Below are 7728 nucleotides of genomic sequence, written 5' to 3'. Positions count from 1 at the left end.
TGAAACAATCTATACCAGTGGTAGATAACAATAAAGTGTATGTATCAGGTATTTGGATATACAAAATAGCACAGTACACAAAGAGTTTATACGCTTTCTGTCTGCAACTGATCTGACTGGTGCTGCATTAAGTGATAAAATCATTAAACACTCAAATCAACTCGAACTACAAGTTCAAAATTTGATATGTCAGGGTTATGACAAAGGCGTCAACACATATGGAAAGTTCAGTGCTGTACAATCGCACTTAAACACAACCAACCACTAGCGACATAGAGGCACTGTGCAGCACATAAACTAAACCTAACTATCATGAAGGCGTGCAACTTGCCTAGTGTTTAGAATATGATGGAAATTGTGTTGAAAAGTACCCAAAGCCGAAGAAAGCACAGAGGTAAAAAAAGAAGAGGTTGTCATTATGTCACAAACTTGAAGCTGGCGTTCACCATCTTATGTAGTCCAAAACATTAATTTCACAACATTTATACTTTCATGGTTCGCTACAGTGATACTTCCCTGTGATGTTACTCTGACATCCCCATGCCCAGTCTCGACCGCTCGGGTATCTGTCGGCTTTTGTGGTCATATCCTAAATAGCATCTGGCGCTTTAATTGTGTGGAGACTGTTTTATCAAAAATGCCAGCTTGTGGCACTTATGTATGTACTAATAGATCCGATCGTAATCTTAAGTTTAAAAGAATCATATTTCATTTGTAAGTGGAGCCGTCCAAACAATATTTTCTTTTATTCCATACTGTGTTTTTCATAGTCGTCCAAACGGCAAACACACCAAAATTGGAGCCACACAACACATGGCTACGTGCCAACTCTGACTATGCCTTAAATTCCTGCTGCTGATAATTATTCATTCATCACAGTTATTCACTCTTTTACTGGCTAGAACAGTCTGAGACAGCTGTCTTGTGTGTGTAAGTTTTATGTGTATGATTCTATCAATGTACGTGTATGCTTTACTTCCTTTGTTAAAAAAGACTTTGGCCAAAAACATATGTGAACAGTCTTTTCATGATGCCTGCCTGTTGCTTGGAGTGGGAATAGCAATCTAACTGCTTCACAGTATGGTTATTCCCTCATGAAGTTTGTTGTACATAAGCCACTGGACTTCAACAGAAACAATAATGTACAAAATTACAAAACCAGAACAAAAAAACTGACATTCATTACGCCACATTAAGGTTTTCTGTAGCACAAAAAGTGTTCACAATAGTATTACCAAACGGTTTGATCACTTAACCAGTGGTATAAAATGTCTGACAGACAGTAAAGTAAAATTTGAAATTAAACTGAAAACATTTCTCTTTCACAATTCCTTCTGTTCCACAGAAGACTATCTATTACTGCAATGTGTACATGGTCATGTGTAGGAATTACTGATTCACATCTGTTTGTCTTTAATTAAAAACAAAAAGCTAATAAATGAGTTATACTCAGTGAATACTCAGTTAAATACTAAGTTAGATGTACAGAGACAAGAACTAAGTGACCAAAATCTTTCTTTAAGTGAAAAACTAGAAGCACAACTAAGTGAGCAAAATGTTTCCTTAAATGAAAAACTAGAAGCACAGAGTGAAGCATTTGAAAAACTAGAAGCACAGGGTGAAGCTTTAAATTCTAAATTTGAGGGGGTTAAATGATAAAGTGGGAAATTTACGAATACATTTAAAGAATGCATTAAGTAATTCTTTAACTGTACAAATGTTTATGGACTTTAACCAAAATCAGAATGATCAATTTGAGAAGTTGACCCAGAAATTAGAATTTGATACTGAGGACAAGTGTACCAATATAGAATCTGAATTTAATGAGAAGTTAGGGTCATTTCAATGTGTGTGTAATGTTACATTCAACGCAGTGAAACAGAGGTTACATTCCTTAAAAGAAACCATTGAAAGACATGACAAACTGATCCCTACAGTCCAATCGCTAATTGCAGGGATCAACACTCGTGTAGATGCGGTAGAGAGAAATTTTAATGAGAAGCTAGCAACATCATACACCATAAATATAAGCGGTCTGGAGGAACGGGTAGAGGAAAGTTGCTGAGAGGGTAAACACAGACAGCGTTCCACCACATTTAGTGTTGGATCTCGATGATACTAAAATGGCACAGACGATTTGTGAAAGGAATTTAAACTTATCCAGAATAAGATAGAGAAGGGGGTAGCCTCACAGAATGTAGTGTTGACTAGTGAAGTAGTAACAGATTTACAATGGGGAGCAAATTCTGGACTCGCCAGGCAATTGCCCAAATTTAGACCAGGTGGAGATGTGCACGCAACCCATTTCTTAAAAAGATTTAATCAAGCCTTACCAAAAAATTGGGAAGATGCAAAAAAAGATAGAATTTACTGTGGGTTACCTTCTAGGTGAGGCTTCCAAATGGGGTACAGTGAAAATAGAAAACTTCTCGTCTTGGTCGGACTTTCGGAGAAAGTTTAAGGAGAAATACTAGTCATCAAGTGCGCAGGAGAAGTTAATATCTGATTTATGGGACCCGAAGTATTACAATACTATGTGGGGTACAATGAGAAAATATTTCGACTGGCATTTAACAAGAGCCAAATATTTAGATAAACCAATGGAGGAACAGGGTTTGGTACGGATTTTGATAAGGCGATTACCCACTTGTAACGCTGGAAATGCATATCCTCCTATTTCCATCTATTGTACTATACATTTTTTTCCCTTATTTTGTTACTTGAAGATATGACGTTTCTGTGTCTTTGTATATTGTAATTGTTTTACTATTTGTATATATATATTTATGCATTTATGTCGATGTATAATTGGTTTGTTTTGTAAATACTATTTGTATTTTTACGCTGGGTCTTGCCTAGGGAAAACTGTGCTATCGAACGAATACATTGATAGGTCGTATGGAGAACCAAAGTGTTTAGGATCTTGGGTAGTGTTAACTCTGCCGCATGGAGCGCGGGCAGAGCAGAGGGAGTGTGGCTGGAGTAGTGCGGTTGAGCAGGTGTGTTGTGTGACGCTCCCGCGAGTTGCCGCGCTTTCGGGGTTTGGCAGCATGTAATTGCGCTCGACTTGCTATGACAGTTTCTGACACGGTGTCGCGGACGGGAAGCATTAGCTGGCGCACATCAAGAGCCCGTTTCGCCTGGTGACCGTGTCGAGAAGGCGCGCCAACATACAGTTTCTGCAGCAGCGACGGCCGACAATGAGTGACTGTCGCCACCTCCTCGATCGACGGCTTCAAACCTTCAATCAACCAACAAGGAAGATTGAGAGCACGTAAAGTTTTAGAACTGTATGGCAGACCTCAGCTTTTCAAACTATTTCATTAGCATCAGTAAAAATACAGCAACTCAGCATGAACCTTTGTTGCTCATTGTCCCAATTGCATTACCAAGCAGGGTCCCTTCCCTTTCCGGAATGAACCCGAGTGTCGTTGAAATTCAGACGCCAGCATTAAAGTAACATCATTCCATTTCACTGCTTTAATTTCAAAGTTCAGTTAAGGTATTCATAGCTGGTTACAATACTTAGATTACACAAGCAGAAATTAAGAGTGCGAGTTTTGTTAGCATATTTTAGCTTACCTGTGACTGCAGCTCAGCTTGGTACGTACTAAATGTTACTACTGTTAATTGTCCAGAATCATTTAATTGAAGTTCAAAGTTAAATCTCTTATTTCTAAATTGCGTAGATTCAAGTAGCTTTTGAAATGATTGTTGAGGTAGCCCAAGACTAACCTTATTTTACTGAATTTCGTAGTGCTTCAGAAAGAAATCTCACTATTAATTTCAGTCACTAAATTAACTTTCAATTTTCCGGTTTTATTAATTCTTTTGCTAAATTAAGTCAGAGTGTAGCGAAATTTATTACTTCTGACAACCATTCAGTTTTCACACTACACGTGTCAACCTTCAGTTGCCACACTTCTAGTGCTAATTATATGTGTAATAACCTTTCTTTTTCAGTTACTATAGTAATTGTCCATAGGACTGGCGAACGTAATTTCCCCCAAATCTCAAATATCTAATTACCGCTAGTTAATTGTTAACGTAACGGCCGCACATTTACTTTCTTTAATAATTTTACCCCTTTTCAAAATTAATTTCCACCAGTTTCATTTGCATTTTTCCTTTCATTTAGATGTAACCCTTTCCTCCCTCTTTACCAACAGATTAAGTTCGGTGACGATTGCTTTTCCCAAATTTCCATTAGGTACACGCGGTTTAATTTTTCACTGTCATTAAGGTCGATAAGTGAGGGGGAGGTTACACACTTACGCTACGAAAGACATATTATGTAGTGGGTGGAAGACAGTAGAAGAGTTACTATCCTTTGTGGACGCACTGGATGCAATAAATAAGCCGGCTGGAGTGGCCGTGCGGTTCTAGGCGCTACAGTCTGGAGCCGAGCGACCGCTACGGTCTCAGGTTCGAATCCTGCTTCGGGCATGGATGTGTGTGACGTCCTTAGGTTAGTTAGGTTTAATTAGTTCTAAGTTCTAGGCGACTGATGACCACAGCAGTTAAGTCACATAGTGCTCAGAGCCATTTGAACCATTTTTGCAATAAATAAAGACTGAAACGAGAATACACGTCAAAATGAGAATCAAAACTACAGGAGGAGTAATAATAATAGCTCTGGTAATTTCAAAAGACATGAGACGAATTTGGCTGGAATACACCAATATAATCGGAATAAGGGTAATGAAAATTATCAAAAAAGCCTTCGAATATAGGCCCAGTACCTACACAAGAATTTGTTCCTGGCAATAACAGGGCTCAAAATAGAAACGTCTTACCTAGGTTTGGTAACCAGCAGTGATTACAAATAGTAAGGAAAACGTAAGACGATTTGGATCCAGGACTGGGCGCCAGGTCGTAGAAGTACATTAAGAGGCCTACCTCATAATAAGTATATTTCCTTTATGCATAAAATACCAACAAAAGAATGGTTGCTATTAGAAGAACCTGTCGCAGCTACAATTACTCCACAACCGACTATAGTTGGAAAAGTGGAAGATTCCAAAGTGGACATTTTTATTAATTCTGGCAGTGAAGTGTCACTTATTTTTAGTGAATTATTTAATACGTTAAGAACTATCAATAACTTACCTGCATTACCAGTAACAGCAGTACATATAATCGGTATAACTGGAACTAAAAGCAAGGTTGTCTAATACGAAACGCAAGTAAATTGTAACATCAGTGAGATCACGTTCTGGCAAACACTGCTGGTAGTAGAAAATATTAATAGAGATGTTATTTGGCTTAGATTGGCTGTCGGAGTTTAAAGTTATATTGAATTTTGAAGAGAGCTGCCTTTATTTTGGACTTGGGGAAGATTAATATTGTGTTAAGTTTCTAGCAAACAGTTATGTACAGAAACAAACGATTGAACACAAGAGTTTACGATTAACCGCGACAGCACAACTGTTACCAGAGATGGAAAACCTAAGTCATGCATCACAACGAGCTGACATACAAAATAAAGTAACTGGCTCCCCAATATTAACCAACGACCAGAAAACAGATTTAGGCGAAACTCTATTAGAATATGAAATGGTATTTTCGGATAGTCCAGGAAGTATTAGTGACTACGTATGCAAATTTAAGATCAAAGATGATACACCATTCTTCTGTAAACCGTGACCGTACCCGATACCGATGAGTTTAAAAGAAGCGGTTAAGGAGGAAATAAATAAAGTGGCAGATAATAAAATAAAGAACGCAGTACTAGCGTTATAAATAGTTCCTTGGTAGTGGTGAAAAAGGCTACAGGCGGTGTGCGGCTCATACTGGACGCGCGCACTCTGAATAAATTACAGAAACCGAAAGAGATAGACCCATTAACATTGGCGAGTTATTATCCAAATTTGAGAAAGCACAGTATTTAGCTCAATAGACCTGACTGCTGGGTACTGGCAGATCCGGTTTCATGCACATTCAATGCAATATACAGCATTCCTTTTTGATGGAAAATCATATCATTTTAATGTGTTACCATTTGGGCTAAATATCCTGATATCCGTTTTTATATGCGCGCTGGACGAAGACATAGGGAGAGAGTTATTAAAGGATTTAATTATATATATAGATGATATATTGATAATCACCCCCCTGGAAAGAGCATAACCTAACCTTGAGGAAACCCTAAAAAGATTTAAGGAAAAGGATATTACAATAAAATTGTCCAAGTCACCTTTGCAAGGCAAGAACTAAAATTCTTGGGACATATCGTAGGTGTACAAGGAATTAAGCCTGATCCAGAACGTATAAAGGCTATTAAGGAGTGTCCACCGCCTAGAAACATGACAATTGAAGGGATTTCTTGGAATGGCAGGGTATTACAGACGATATGTACAAAATCAAGAGCTGAACGACCCTCGACTTTTGCGTTTATTACGAAAGGGAATACCTTGGAGTTGGGACCAAGAGGCACATGATGCTTTTGAAAATGTAAAGAGGGCGCTATCAGAATCACCGATACTGCACCATCTAGTGATGGGTGAACCATTTAAGATTTCGACCAATGCATCAGACTATGGTATAGCCATAGAGTTTTTCCAAGGTGAATGGGAGTTAGACAGTACAGACCATAGGTCAATATCTTTCGCTAGCCGGAGTCTCAACAAACATGAATTAAATTATATGGCAACAGAAAAGGAATTATTAGCCATAGTATGGGGCATACAAAAATTCCAAACACTGACATGGTGGTCCGAAATATGTCTCTACAGATCACCAAGCTTTGTCATTCCTAATGAATAGCTGATTACTGCATAGCAGATTAATGAGGTGGATGTTGTTTCTTCAAGAGTATGACATTAAGATCCAGCATGTAAAGGGTTCAGAGAAGATTGTACCCAACACTTTGTCTCGGCTGCCAGTAGGCCTGAAAGAACTAAAGCATTCATAAGGACCTGGCATAATCTTTGAGATTTCTTACATTAGAATACCCATGCAACAAGGTGCAAGAGATGGCTCAGAAAATAACAGAGAACATCCAACATGACCCTTATTTTACGGACATCTTTGCTATGTGTGTTAGGAAATCGCTACTGCCTAAACAAGAGGGAAGATGGAAGATTGTACGATATAATCTGTTCTAGAGAGACAGTAGGACAACACACATTGGTGTTTACGTATACCAAATTTAGTAGAAGACGAGTTGGTGTGGCACATTCATAAGGGGTATGGACATTTCGGTATAAAGAAATGTATTGAACAAATGAATAAATTCTATTACTTTAAAATGCTAGGACATAAAGTAGCATCAGTCATTAATACTTGTGTGATTTGTCAGAAAGTAAAAAAGGATAACATCCTCGTTAAATATAAAATGTAGCCAATTATTACTAAAGCGTTATGAGATCTAATGGCTGCAGATTTCTTTGGACCAATACCAAAAGGAAGAGGAGGAGTGGCCTACATTTTTGTCCTCATACATCGTTGGTCAAAGTATGTTAAATTCTACCCAATTAAAAAAGCAAACACACCAACAGTGATACATTCTCTACAACAATACTTTCTCGAAAGAAGCAAACCAAAACGATTTCTTTCTGAGAATGGACCTTAGTTTAGTAGTAACGAGTTTAAAGAATTTTTCGCATGGGGAGGAATTTGTCAAATATTAATATCCAACTATAATCCATCTTCTAACCCGTGTGAAAGAATTATGAAGGAAATTGGGAAACTATGTCACACTTGCTGCCATGAAAACCATACAACATG

The sequence above is a fragment of the Schistocerca nitens genome, chromosome 2 (genome assembly GCF_023898315.1).
Source record: "Schistocerca nitens isolate TAMUIC-IGC-003100 chromosome 2, iqSchNite1.1, whole genome shotgun sequence".
Classification (NCBI taxonomy): Eukaryota; Metazoa; Arthropoda; class Insecta; order Orthoptera; family Acrididae; genus Schistocerca; species Schistocerca nitens.
The sequence above is the reverse complement of the archived record's forward strand: the minus strand, read 5'-3'. Positions refer to the sequence as shown.